Source organism: Taudactylus pleione, unplaced genomic scaffold (assembly GCF_031769625.1).
Source record: "Taudactylus pleione unplaced genomic scaffold, aTauple2 ptg000256l, whole genome shotgun sequence".
NCBI classification, from domain to species: Eukaryota; Metazoa; Chordata; class Amphibia; order Anura; family Myobatrachidae; genus Taudactylus; species Taudactylus pleione.
Genome location: NW_028284658.1, coordinates 22,371,683 through 22,387,017, shown reverse-complemented (window position 1 = coordinate 22,387,017; position 15,335 = coordinate 22,371,683). Strand labels below are relative to the sequence as shown.

General features: G+C 43.8%; 1 protein-coding gene across 3 annotated transcripts in view; it reads right to left on the bottom strand.

Moving 5' to 3' along the window:
* LOC148515029 (uncharacterized) overlaps nucleotides 1–15,119 on the bottom strand; it is a 68,379-nt gene extending 53,260 nt beyond the window's left edge. The window contains exons 1-3 of one of the 3 annotated variants that reach the window (XM_088480848.1): nucleotides 14,928–15,119; nucleotides 10,527–10,610; nucleotides 8,939–8,995 (exon numbers count right to left, since the gene is read on the bottom strand). The gene's annotated coding sequence lies outside the window, so the exon portion shown is untranslated. The remainder of the gene's footprint in view (nucleotides 1–8,938; nucleotides 8,996–10,526; nucleotides 10,611–14,927) is intronic. The other 2 variants (XM_088480847.1, XM_088480849.1) reach the window with 2 other exon arrangements.
* Nucleotides 15,120–15,335: the final 216 nt, after the last annotated feature.

Sequence of the window (15,335 nt, the reverse complement as noted above, 5' to 3'; positions counted from 1 at the left end):
GGTCGCAGAGATGCAATTTTAAAAAAAATCAATCACAAATTGCAATTAAGTTTCAGATTGACTCTGAATAAGGCCCTTAGGAGCCTATTCATCATGACATAATTATCACTAGTGATAATTAGGTTATAAACATGCTGCGAGTATAAAAGATGTTGGAGACATTCATAATGCCTCACTAACAAAAGTATCACTTCCGAAAAGCTGCTCTTTTTGCGGAGTCAGCTTTCGGAAAAGTGATACTTTCCCCCACGCAGCTGAGGTTTCCACAAGGATTTCCTCACTGCTGCATGGCTCTCTCGGCTCTAGCTCACCTCCTCCCCCCCACAGCACCTCCGGTGTCCGATCCGGCACCCCTCCCACCCACCTGGCTGTACGATGCACCCCCCTCCCACAGGTGTCTGATGCCCCCCTGCGGGAGTGCAACCGCTCCCAAACCCCCCCTTGTCGGTGTCAGGTGTGCCCCTTCCCCCGCTGCATGCCCAACCACCTTTTCATGTCTGCAGTGCCCCCAAGTAAGAGCTCAGCAGTGCAGACACAACAGGGAGGCATCTTAAAAGATCCCTCTGCTGTGGCTGCCTTGTAAATCTTCACAGGCTACCATGTAAACAGCAGCCTGTGAAGGTTATCGGGGGCTGAACACCATCTCATAGTGGCGTTCAGCAACACCATCAACTTCCAAAAAAAATGCTTCTCATTCAGCTTCAAGTCAAGAGTCTAAGGCAGGGGTGGGCAATAAGTGGCCCTCCAGCTGCTGTGGAACTACACATCCCAGCATGCCCTGCCACAATTCTGCTATCAGGGCATGGTAAAACTGTTGCAGGGCAGCTGGAGGGACGTTTATTGTCCACCTCAGGTCTAAGGACTCCATTTAAGAACAAGACATAACCCCTTTAGCAAGTGCTAAATGAGTTATGTCCTCTGTTCTGTATCCGACAGCAGTAAACTTAGCTTGCCTGTGTTGTCACTATGCCGCTTATGCATCTATTAATAATGTGTGTGAAAAGCCCCCGATGGGTGGAAGCTCAATCTGCATGCACAGGCGCCATCGCACATGCGCATTAGTAAACAAGCCTTTGCTGGCATTGGTAGGCTATTGTGAGCTGGGCAGGGGACACTGCCAATGAGGACGACACAGCTGGACCTTGCCAGACAGGAACTGTAAGTAATGTTAAATCTGGCGGCATATTCGGAAGTATCACTGTAATACTAAACAAAATATGCCAAAGGTAATTAGTATCAGTAATAAATGAGGCTTTAAGAGGTTAAAGAGCACCTGCCACTTACAGAATGTGAGAGAAGCAATAATGTAATCTGACCCATTCATAAAAACGCAGACGGACAGTCGAGGAAGATATTTTGTTGTCTAACCTAACAATTATAAGACTGAAGACATCTCACTAGAAATTAGTGAATGGAACTCCAGCACACACAGGGACTAATTCTGAGACAGACGCAAAGTAGCTGTATTTGTAGGTAGTGCCGTTACTGGGCTTTAACACACCCTGCGCCGCTCCCCGGCCCCTTTGCGCAAGACGTCATGGCATTGTGCATAGGGGTCGGGGCCAGCCAGCACCCGGATGCGCAGCAGTGCACGGAGCGTCTTGAAGACGCTCCGTGCAGCTGTAAACATTGCAGGGTGCCTGCCTGTAGCACTTCTGCATTGTAACTGGCTGTAGGGTACCATTCCAGGCACCCCGCTAGCAAGAAGCAAGGGCCATGGGGCAACAACAGTGCCACCCACAGTCCTGTAGTCTGTGCGTCGGCTCCGGTCATGCACCCCTAGTTATCGCCCTATTTGCGGGTAGAAGCAGAAGCCAGATTTACTATTAATCTGAGTTTCCATAGGGCTAATGCGAGGATGCGTCTGCTCTGCCCACTGTTTTTCCATTAACAGCTGTCATCATTAGTATCAACACCGACCCCATGCTAGGTGAAAGAGATCTGTCAGAAGGTGTCCAAAGGGTTCAGAACTAAGTCCCCACATTTTTAGCCAAAAATAGAGATTTTTCACATTTTATCACCTGTCTCTGAGATGGGGAAAACTTCTCACCGGTTTCTGTCTATGGAGTTTGCGCACATGCGAAAACCCTGGCAATTGGATAGCGCAATACGAACGATTAGTTCGCACCAGCGAACGCTTTTCGACAAATGTGACTTTTCGCACCTAATTGAATACAGCCCTAGGATGGAAATACGCAAAAATGCTTGAACTCGCAATTTGCGCCTGAGCACAGAGATCCATTTGCATTCACAGGTACACCTTAAAGTTCAGTTTTATGTCTCCTGATAGATGAGGTTGACAAGTTCTCTGCAAAGTTAGCCTCACAGATAGTCACTGCCGCTAAGGGCCTGATTCTGAGTCGCATGCCGTGGCGCCCATCTCTGTGTCTTTTGCCTGTCGCACATTCTCCACTTTATGCAAATACTGCTACAAGCCCTTCCCTGGTGTACATCAATGCGTCTGAATGTGCAAGGACTGAGCCACCCACTCTGAGCTTCTTCAGACGCGGCAATCATGCTTGGTGCGTCTGTAGGTGTAACCATCGGTTGCACAAGCCCCATGCATGGTGCAGATTGTTAGAGTGTGGTCTCCAATGTGAGGCATTATGCGGCTGAATTCGTAACCATTTCAATGACACAACAGCAGCACTCCCATAACACGCCTATAAGACGAACCAACTCTGTGCTTCCGCATAGCCACTACCCTGCCACCTGCCAATCACCACCCAGGAACGCCCAAAATATTTTCAAGACATTTCTGAGACCGTGCATCTCAATTGTAACTGTGACTCTGTGCGCAGAAACTCTGGACACATGCACAGTATGACTTACACCCCATGTGCAGTAGAAAAAAAAATTACTCAACTGCATCCGACACAGGCAGTGCATCCGATTCAAAATTAGGTCCTGAGGGCGGGATGTACTAAGCATCACATCATGGATGCGATACATCCCACCACTTATAGGGTACATACCGGCATTAATAACGCCGCCAGTATGTACCTAGAAATGCTATTAAAATCGCAAAGGACAGCTATCCCAATAAGATCTGTCCTTTACGATAGAAAGACTTCCAGGTTTATAACGCAGGAGGAGTCCTTCTGTGCAGACGCAGAATGACAATCGCACAGCAGGGGACACTGGGAAGGATCCGATTGAACCCCTCTCAGAAGGAAATGCGAAAAGAAGCCCATAGGGTTTGGCGTTGCCAACTGGGTCCAAGCACCGGAATGTATCACATTCCGGAGCTTGCTACATATGGGGATGTGGCCAAAACTCTGAAAATTTTCTTTTCAGTTTTGGCCGCATTTTCATTTCTAGTACATCACAACGTTAGTGTCTTACAGCGAGATTCAGGAATCCAGATCCACACTGCGTTCCTTACCTAACTTCATAGGTATAGTTCATCAAGCATATGGAAGAGATCACTTCCCTTCTCCAAAATAAGCACGTTGCATTTGACCAGGTCAGGGCCCCGTGGTTATTCTCCAACCAGCTTACCTCAGGGTTACCTAACTCCTGTAGTTCTTTCCGACACGCACTACCCTACCATTAAATTTACCCCGCCTCACAAGACTATTATTTCATATACTGTCCATATTCTTAATGTATTGGTGGTCGTCCTCTTCCCCATTTAGGGCCGGATTCAGTGTTGTACTCTAACCCGATGATTTACATACCTATCCGTTGGTGGGTGGATTGTGCTTGCGCCAGAGCCGAAGTGCGCATGTGCTGCAATACAGCTGCGGCTCCGGTCGCAGCATTAGGGAAGCCACAGGCTGTTTGACAGATTGCGGCCATTTGCAGATGGGGACACTGTACCTTTTCAGAAAATGGGGACGTGTCTGCACCATTTTCTGGCTGTGACAAGGCCACTGTCTGCATGTTCCAATGCAGATTTACTAGCCTTGGCAGTGGAGTTTGGGTAGTCATTCTGAGTAAGCTTAGGCCGATGGCTGCCCGATGGTGATCAGATGCCATGACTTCGGACACAGCCCTCGGATCTGTGATGCCGGCAGTGGGCATCGTTTGCCTTCAAATGCCTCCTGCGGCATTAGCATATTTTCGCATGGGCGATACATATATCAGAATCAGGCTTTTACTCTGCTATCCTAGTCCCTCCCCCCATTTTAGTTGCTCTGCCTGTTACTCATTCCTTATATATGCAAACTTTCACACATAAAAATTATATTATATTATAATATATATATATATATATATATATATATATATAGCTGGCACTCCGCTTCTAGCATTGGAAATGACCCGGTGCCCTCCACAGTGTTCCCTAAGGAACAGCAAATGCACAAATAAAGATATATGGTGGCACTCACGGGTCTTGCAAAGAAAGAATACAGACACCTGTGTCAATTCCTGTTCGACGTTTCAGTCAAACAGGAATTGTTAAACGTTCTTGATAAAAGTCTATTCTGACTGAAACGTCGAACAGGAATTGACACAGGTGTCAGTGTATTCTTTTCTTTGCAAGACCCGTGAGTGCTGCCATTTATCTTTATTTGTATGTATATATATATTATAAATATTAATTGGATTCAGCATGAATTACTATTTCAGTTGTATATGTTGATTGATGTTTGTTATCTGATCTCTGTTAAATACAATGTGCAAAATATAAAAGAAAAGGGTATTAAAAAGTGTAGCAGACACAGGAATACTTCCATTACTTAAAAAAGTAAGTGCTTTTGTTGTATGCCCTTTTTTGCTTGTGGAAGTTGCTGTTACAGTTTACTGAACTGTTTACTAAATCTGGTAGCAAAAAAGCATAAATACAATAACAAAGAAAACACTGCTTTTTAAATAAGATAAGACAAATAAAGATACAGATGTGTCCAGGGCTGCCAAGAGCCGCGCCCGGGTGAAGGAGGTGTGGCCTAATCACTGGTCACTCCCCCTTAAGAAAAAAGAAAGACAAAAACATTGCTGCTGGGGAGGGGGGCACTGTGAGCCCCTCAGCCCAGTACATATCCCGGGGGGGGCATGATCAAGATGATCGCTCTCCCTCACAGGCAGAGGAGACTACTGCTGCTCTGCAGACTCCAGCTGCAAGCAGTCTCCCTTTGCAGCCCAGCACACAGCAGCATGTGCTGGGCTGCTCAGCTGACAGGGAGAAGGGGGGAGGCATCGGACCCGGGTCCTAATACGTCTTTGCTGCAGTCGCGCTAAAAAGTCCCTCTCGGCGCACCAAGTCCCGTGAGACTCTGATTGGGCTGAGCATCTTTTTGCTGAAAATACATCTTAAGGCCCCCATTCATCAGCAATCTGAAAACTACAATTGAACAATTTGAAGATTTATTGCCCGATCTTAGGATTTCCCAATCGAGCAATCTGCGCCCATACAGTGATTTTTCAGTGATTTGCAAATCGATTGCAGCAAACACAGATCTGGCAATCTTGAAAGGCCCATCATTTTACTGGTAACGGTCTGCAAATCTGCTGATCATGTCCATACACTAGCAATCTACAGCCCCAATTGATCTGTGAAATCCAACATGTTGGACAATCTGATTAAACAATTCCAATCACTTTTTGGTTGCAATCTGCGATCCATACATTGCAGATTTTTATACACAATCGATTGCAAATTGCACGATTGCTGCAATCCATCTCTGATGTATGGGGGCCTTAAGTCGCGATGTGACTAGGACCTACCGATTAATTAATTTAATATGCAACCCTTGTATATCTTTGAGCAGCTGAAGCTGCGTATAGAACTAATGATGTATCTGTCCAATCTGTCTGGTGGGATGGAGAATATAGTAATGTATGGGAGCAAATAACAATAGGAATTTGCTCCCAAATACTGGAAGATGGACCAGATTTTCCTTCCCGCCAGACAGATTGGACAGATATATCTGTATACAAAGTGCTACAATGTAGCGGTCGCAGTTTCTTTCATTCCAAGTTCCGTTGTGGTTCATATACAGACTCAGGTGCACACAGATATACAAGTGTCACATATCAAATTAATCAGCAGAGTCTCCTGGTGCATCCTAGTCGCACGGCAACATGTATTTTCAGCAAAAACAGATGCCTGGCGCTAGCAGTCGAGCACGGGACCTGGAGGCTCACTCACACCAGGCAATTCGCACTGCGTAGCATATTGAGGCTATAGTAATTCATTATTTTTTTCCAAGTCAAGAAAATCATTTTAATGTTATGAGTATTATATAAAAAAAAAAAAAAACAGATCCATCATTTTATATTCTGCCTTTCGACATTTATAGGGTTACCAATATACACTACAGAGGACAAGTTTTAGAACACCCCATTTTTACAGAGTTTATTGCTATTTACTTAGCTTTTATAAAACATTTATATGTTTAAAAAAGTACACCATCAAAAGTAGCGGACAGCCAAGGAGAAAAGACCAGGGTGACTTAGTCAGTGGTACCTTAAGAACTTCTGATAGACGATAGGTAACCCCGTCCCAAAATTGGGCTATCTTAGGGCATGACTACCAGATGTGTAAGTAAGTACACACCTCGCCGCGAACCCTCCAACACCGATCTGAGGCTAAATTGTATGTTCTGCGTAAACGGGTAGGTACTAGGTACCATCTATAACAGATCTTATATGCATTCTCTTTAATTGAGGAGAGAGAGTACCAGCTTGGTTTTGCCTTTAAAATTATTGGCGCTTTAAAAATACGGGAAGTCTCTCTAGAGTTCCTGCAGTGGCTGGAAGTCGCAAGCTGTTATAGAAGGCCCCATGTGGCTTCGTCAGACGGGCTCCCAAATCTCTTTCCCACTGAAGTTCATGACTTTGGTTGTCCAGTAGTTTATCATAAAGCAAGAACTTGTTCTATTAGAAAGATCTATCAATTGAGTGAGGGGAAGAGAGTTAATACAGTATCAACCTTGGATGTAGGCAAAACAATTAATAGTAGTTATACTAAAATTACTCTGCAAGGCACAACTACCCGATTCAAGGAGATCAGATACCACCCTAACACTTCGCTCTATCCAAGGAGAGAAGTGAGTAAGGTTGAAACCAGGAGAGAAAGTTGGATTGTACCATAATGGATTAATGGGTGAAGGATAAGAGGTAGTTTCATAATGAGCTTTACAGTGCTCCGAAATAGAGCCTGTAAAGGCCGAGTGTGATCATGCCAGTTTGGTTCTTCCCGAAGCAGTCATTCCCACAATGGAAGATACAGAGGGTATACCACATGTGTTAGCTTCCACTTTGACCCACCTTGGTACCTGAGATGACACAAACCAAGCTATTGCCTGACTTAAATGGGTGGAATAATAATAGAGATGAACGTTAGTTACTCAGGATAATGTCTTAATGTACTCCAAAATTAAAGCACAGAACAACTAAACAACTGGAGATAAAAAATAAATCATATAATTATCTTGTTTAACTAAATTTAGTGTACATTTTTGTTCATTCCAAACCAGGGTTTAAGTCTGGAGACTGTTCTGACAATGAAATTATTCAAAGCCTACCATTGATATTTTCCTCCACTGAAGTTCTGATGTAGCTTGGAGGTATTTTTTGGGTCATTATCTTGCCGTAGAATGAACCCTTAACCAAGTGTAGAGCATAGGGTATTGCATGGTGCTCCAAAATGCTGTAGTAGCCCTTTTGGTTAAGGGTGCAAGTCGCCGACTGGGGATCCAGTACAAGAACCTCAAACCATCACGCTTCCACCTCCTGACAGTTGGTGTCGCAGGGGTTTATTTACTAAGCAGAGGCTTGTCATAGCTGCTGCTTCCAGGCATGCCTAAAGGTGCATATCCACTATGCGATTAAACAGGCCGATTGAACGATAAAGACATCGTTATCGTTCAATCGCTTGTTAATCGGCCGCAAATTGGGCAGTTTAGTGTCAAACATGACCAGCGATGCATGCGCCCGCTGGTCATTTTTGACATCTATCATCGCCCGAACATGCTGATCAACCTGATGATGTCGGCAGGTTGACCATGTTCAGGGATGATTGCTATGCCTACACTGAACGACTGATCGTTCAGTGTAGGCACATCACAGACTGTGAAACGACTGCACGATTACAATGTCATAATCATGCACTCGTTTCACAGTCGTCAAATGGATATGCACCTTAAGCCTGAAATTTAATAGGGAAATACCTGTAATATAAAAACATGACAAAACCATAAATTGCCCTTTTAAATTTAGGGCTTAAACATGCCAGGCAGCTTTTACAAACCACCACTTATTACATTATTACCCCACACACTGAGGAACCATTCTTATACCTACTAGATAATGTACAAATCCCTGCTTGATGAACTCAAGATTGAAATTTTGATTAATTTGCCAATAGGACCTTTCAGTCTAACAATCGTCCACTGCTTGTGATTCATGACCCTGCAAGACTCTATTTCATTGCTGCAGAACAGCTGTAAGTTCTTAACCCATTACTTGTTCCCTGAAAAAGCCAATTTTTTAAAACTCAAATATCAGTATTTTTTTCAGTTTTTGCTAACCTAGACCCTTTTTTTAACCTCTAGTAGTTTACCCCTTACCTTTGTATCATTTCAGCTTTTTTTGCTTAAATTGGACAAATTAGCCCTAGAAGAGCTATGTGTGTGTGTGTGCGTTTGTATGCTAGGGAATGTACACTGTAATCTCCAGTAGGGCAGAGACTGATAGGAATGATAAATATTCTCTGTGCAGCACTGCATAAATTGTTGGTACTATATAAATAATAACAACAACAATTATAATAGACTAAAGGTGAGGTAAAAGTACTGTTAACTTATTACTATTGTTTATTTAATAATATTTGTAAATATTATTTTACTCAGTTTGTGAATTACTACTCTTTTATATAATCCCTGTCATAGTAACAACAAAAGTAAATATAGTTTGATGTTTGTAATACAACACAGTGATTTTATACTTGATGACAAGTCTACTTTACTACATTTTAAATAGGTGTACTTACCCGCAATGGTCCTGCTCCTGTCTATCTCGGCATGAAAACAAATCCTTTCTATAGTGCCTGTCACAAAAAAATGTGTTTACCTGTTAGAAATGACAGACTGGCATAAGAGCACAACTTTAATCCTCAGTCACACATGACGTCACCCCAATCTGAAAAACGGGGTCACCGGTGCTGCTAGTTCAAAACTCAACTACGGTGGCGTTGTTGTTGTTGGTGTGTGTGTGTGTGTGTGTGTGTGTTGCGAGACAGTATATTATGATAACAGCACAAGGGTGGGAGGAGATATTTTGTACATTTGAAACGGCCAAAAACTCACTAGGCTGGTAAACACAACAGAGCGTCACCGTTGGAAGCATTGTGTGTGGTTAGCAAGCCAGTACTATCAGATAAAACCTAATGAAAGAGAACTGAACAAGATGATGTGTTCAAGCTGGGGACATGACATTGACAAAATGGGGGATATTTATCAAAGCTTGGAGAGACATAAAGTGGAGAGAGTAGCAACCAGTTAGCTTTTAACTGTCATTTAAAAAAATGACAGGAGATGCTTGTTTTTTTTACCTCTCTCTAAGCTTTGATACACCTCCCTCAATATTTTTAATAGTCATATTTATACACCCACCACTTCACATGACTATGAGGACAATTAAAGATTAGCTGACCTGCTAACCTGAACACATTTACTCACAGTGTGATCTTTGGCCACCCATCATGGCAATAAATGGTTTAATGCAATGCTCTGCACAGTACAACGTTACAGGAATGGTATGGCGAATAAAAATAGTGTGCACAGCAAAGCCGGCTGTTTCTGGACAGCTCAATATTCAACCTGGATTTTTTTTTTTAAACCTTCAAAAAAGATATATTGGAGAAGTTGCCCACAGCAGCCAATCAGATTATATCTATCATGTATCTAGCACAGTCTATTAAATGACAGTTAGATGCTGATTAGCTGATATGGGCAAGATCTCCACTTTATCTCTCTTCTAGGCTTGATACATGACCCCCACAGCTTCATACCATTTGGAACCTCACACAGTTCTGCTGGGTACACACTGACAGATACATTGGCCGATCATTTGATCGGTCAATGTATCTGCTGCCCGTCGTTCACAACCTATCGCATTGGCTGTGCTGCACAGCCGATGGACATATATGTCTGCAGACCGCCCGTACACAAACAGCGGCAGAAGCAGGGAGGAGGGCGGGACACGCCACCCACAACCCCACCAGCTGTCGGGTCCCGCCCTCCAGGACCCGAGGGTACATGCAGATGATGGCCGTTCAGTGTGTGTGTATGAATGACCATCATCTGCAGATATATCTGTCAGGTGTGTACTCACCTTTAAGAGTCCCCATTCATAGTTCCATGCCCATATAACAACCATTAGGCCAATGCAAATAGCAGTAAAACAGGCATAAATTACTTAGAAGAAAAGTTATCGCATTTCCACAAACATATGCAGAGCTGTACTGCACAGAGCACATGTACTCGGGTTACTGCAAGTCATCATGATCAGTGAGCATTTAAAACTGCTTTATAGCAGATGCAATAGATAAACCACCAAAAGAGGAATATAAAGCTTACTTGCTGATTTACATGGCTGCATTTGTGTTTACACATCCTTCATGGGTTCTGCTTCCATGGAAATGTTCTTTCCCTCCATTTGCTCTGCAAAATTCACACAGGTCTGCATAATCGTATATGCGCGCACTCACTTCCTACTTGCCGGCAGAGAAATAAGGCCCTGAGTGGGTTTTGTCTATATATTGAACTGTAGGTAGTACAGAGTTATGTGCGAAGGCTGCTATTAAGAAAGCCTAATACCAGTACCTCTTTCACACTGCCATCAAATAACCCGGGTTACCATACATGAGCGCGTAGCAACCCGGGTTGCTGTACAGTGTGAAAGGGGCCAGTTGAAATAACCCGGCATTTCAAATCAGGTAGCGAGCAGGGGTGAACACGAGTTCAACCTGGCTCGCTGTGCGGTGTGAACGGGTAACCCTGGTCAAGGCGACCCGGTCCCGTTCACTGCATATAGAGAGCCAGCGCTTGGAGAAGATCTCATCTTCAAGCGCCATCTCTGCAGCGATGTCATCGACCCGGCATTAGTGCCGGGTAGGGCCGCCAGTCTGAAAGGGGTCTCAGGCGGGTCGCACCCGAGACGCGTGCACAAATCCCGGGTGCAACCCACCATTAGCGATGTGAAAGGTGAACTCTCTCACCAGGAGACATGGGAGCAGATGTACCTAACCATCGGGTTTTCAAAGCTGCAGATGATCACCTGCTTTCAGCGATGAATTTAAAATGGGTACTGTAATAAATGCTTAATCAAGGCTTGTTTAGCATCTATTACAGTTGCTGTTTTAATCTATTGGTCAAAGCCACCGATAATCAGCGACACCTGTCGGTTAGTAAATCTATCGATCTATCACATAGTCTTTAATCATATGTCTCATGGTGGGAGTGCATGAGTCGCCAGGTCTGGATTTGTGTACTTTTATACCAAAACTCATTTATTCAACTCAGCTAAAAAATAGTAATAACCAATGTGGACAAAATACTATGTTGACACAAACATGGTGTTCCAAATACTGATGCTGGGTATACACTCCACAATTATCGGGCCAATCCGCCCGATATCCGCGGATCCGCACGATAATTGTAGTGTGTGTGTGGCCGACCGAGGGTTAAATATCAATCGGTCGGACATGCCGGATCGTCCAGCATGCCTGTCCGGTTCAATCAGCCGCATCGGGCAGTGTATGCCCAGCCACGGCTGACAGACAGACCTTTCCCCTGTTCCTTCCCATGGAAGGAACGTGGAAATGTCTCCTCCCCGGGGGCGGAGCGTAGATATCGGGGCCAATACACTGTGAGACATCTCACAGTGTATGCCTGCGATATCTGCAGGCTGACAGGCTGCCAGATAAAATGTCTATCGGTCTGGCAGGCATTTTGTCTGGCAATGTAAACTAAATGTCAATATATCTTGTTGCAAAAATTCATGTAGCAGGGACTGCATCGCCACCTACTGGAACAAAACATTTCACAAGCAAAATCAGGTGGGCCTATTCCAAACCTGCCTAATCCTAGCAAAGATACTGGATCTAATAGTGTTACTGAATGGGTGGCCCGATCTGAGCATCTCATTATACACGCCTTAAGTATTCACTAAGATGTCAATGTTCCCTCCTGGCACTGACCACAATTATGCTGAGTGCTTCTACATTTTGAAATCCAATAGCTGTGCTCTCACATTCATAGAGGCAGGAAATGTATCAGTCAGTTGCTGCCCCCTCAGTGGGCCCATTATCACACCAACATGGGAGCCTATGGTTTCTACTAACTTCCTCCAGTTATCTACCAGTTACGTGTGGCCCATGCTCACATAGGTCAATAGTTGTCACTCGGGAAAACAACAAATCTTATGTTAAGCGCGATTGGCTGAAGTATACTTAGGTGTAGAATTACCCAACCTATTACATGTCCTGAGACACCCTTTTCATGTGTTTATATGCACACAGCATTGCAGAATTCGCATACAAAGTGAAATGAAACACAGGTTACAAGACGTACCAGTAATGGGCAAAGAAATGGAAACATTAATATAAAGTCACTTAATAGGATGATAGGCTAGCATGTGTCATAAGTGAACTTATATGTTATTCATATAGATCAGTGGTTCTCAAACTCGGTCCTCAGGACCCCACACAGTTCACTTTTTCCAGGTCACCCAGCAGGTGCACAGGTGTATTCATTACTCACTGACACGTTTTAAAAAATCCACAGGTGCAGCTAACTATTTCACTAGTAATTATGTGAGGAGACCTGCAAAACATGCACTGTTTGGGGTCCTGAGGACTGAGTTTGAGAACCTGTGATATAGATGATTCATCTGCCTATATCACCTTCCTATGTCCTTTGCTAGATAGTCCATTACCAACCAATGAAAGGTACTGGATGGCTATTTCAGTAATGTATCTGCCATGGATATACTAAGGTCTTTGTACTGAATGAATACCATAAAATTATTTTATAGAAGTAATACTTGGCTTTTGTTGGTAATGAGTGTGACTGTGAAAAAGCCTGAAAACTATTATAAACAAAATGGTTCATAGATACGCTCCAAAAAAAACAAACCACTTTGAAATTTGCAATAAGTCTTTAAGCTTTCACAGTCCAGTTGAGGTTCACATTCAAGTTAATTAAAAACTAAATAATGTTGCCTTTTCACTCTTAAATGACCATGCACCCCATTTAAGAACAATTTCAAATATTGGCAGCATATTTCATTTAGCATCACGGTGATGCTTAAGAATATGCTTACCCCTCCAGCAAGGTCCAGCGGTGTCTACCTCATTATAGGTGTTCTGCTGAGCTGCCAGTAGCCTACCACTGCAGGTTATGAACACGTGGTAATGGGGATAGTACAGCTAATGCCATGTATAAATGGCGTAAGCTGTACAGTCATAAACAACAGCAAGCTAAGCCTACTGTTTCCTATATAAAGAACAGATGTCATAACCCCTTTAGCAAGTGCTAAACTGGAGCCCTATATGTTGCAGAAAAATAATATGAAATATGCTGTATCTATAAGACGGGATGCAGTTATAATACAGACAGTTGGGATGTCGGCGCTTAGAAGGCCGACGCCGTAATCCCGAAACCTGTCAGAATCCCGGCACTGGCATCCCAACGGTAAGTACTGGGGTTTGGGATTAGGCACTAGTGAGAAGGTTAAGCACTATGGGGAGAGGGGAAATGTCAGGCCTATTTCACACATGCCGGTTTTTCCCGTCCGGCAAAAAAAACGGCCGTTTTTTTGCTGGGTGTTAAATTTAATGATGAATGGAAGCAGGTGGGTTCTTTCACACGGCACGGTCGCTTTGCCATGTAACAGTCGAGTGTATCCACTGAGCAGGACGGCTGCCGAGCCATGTCTGTGCCGTCCAAGCAAGGCAGTGGAGTATAGGAAACAATGCTTCCTTACACACTCACCGGCCAGCTTGTACTGCTGCTGCACATGCTCAGTAGATGAAGGGGAAAAAATACGTTCCATGTGAAAGACACTGAGTGCCTGAAAAAATGCGTCCGGCTCCTGCCTGTTTCTTGGCCGGGCCAAAACCGGCAGGTGTGAAATGACCCTTAGGATACTGACCGACACGTAACCCTCTGGGGATGCCAGCGCCAGGATTCTGACCGCCGGCATCCCATACCCAACCCTATAAGACTTGCAGTCTGAGGTGCTTTCAAACAGTTTATAGATGTCCAAGCTGACATCCATGATTATGTATAATGCGCAACTTTTTCCAAATAAATACTTAAGTGATGACATGAGGCCATTCATACATATATTATTTACAACTAGTTATACAAACAGTATATTAGCATCACTTGTATGTTATATGTAACATATCCAGGTTGTGAAGTTTCAAAACAATACTGATGCTATGGGGGAGATTTATCAAATACTGGAGAGAAATAAGTTGCCCATATCAACCAATCAACGTCTAACTGCCATTTTACAGGCTGTGCTAGGAAAGTCAGTTAAAAGTTGTTTGCTTGCTATGAGCAACGTCTCCACTTTTCTGTCCAACATTTGATATATCTCCCCCTAGGTTATGGTCTGGAACAGCTACAAACCTGTGGCTGTCCTACTGTTGTGGAACTACATGTCAAAGCATGCCCTGACTAACAAGACACTGGTTTGTTTGTTTTTAGTACCAGTTCGCTGGCGAGCTACAGTCTAGGTTGTGTACATCCATGACCTCTTGTTGTAAATCAGATGCACCCTTTGTGCTCTGACCTTATCAGTAATATACACATAATACAATGCAATTCATTTCCTGCACTTCCGGACAATGGTGGATGAAAATAAAACGCAAGTTAGTTGTCTATTGGCAGGAAGTGAGCCATGAGCAGGGGGAGGTTTATCAAGTATAAACTATTATTGAAATGTCAAAGGAACTTTGTGCTGCTTACCTCCTTATAAATCGGGATATGTGGGCGCTGCAGAGGGTCGGATTTCGCACTTACTGATGGCTATAAGGTGCAGTCACGACTCGCTGTTGCTGTGTGAGTACAAGGAAGGACTGAGAGTCCGAATTGCAGAAATGAAAGTGAAAGACCTGTGGAGTACTGCACAAGCCTGCTACTGCCACAAGAGGGCGCTATGGTTCTAATGACTCGTCTATGGTAAGGATCCATAAACTGCAGGCAAGCTCAAGCCGTAGGTGAATGAACTGGTTGGTGCACTGTTCTCTGCACTTACTGTATGTGCATGAAATTGTTCCAATACATTACATACCTTACCTGGGTCTGGCTGAAAACCCTTAGTCTCTTTCTAAATCCTAAACTGCTTTAATCCTGGATTTGCTGCATTTGCAACAT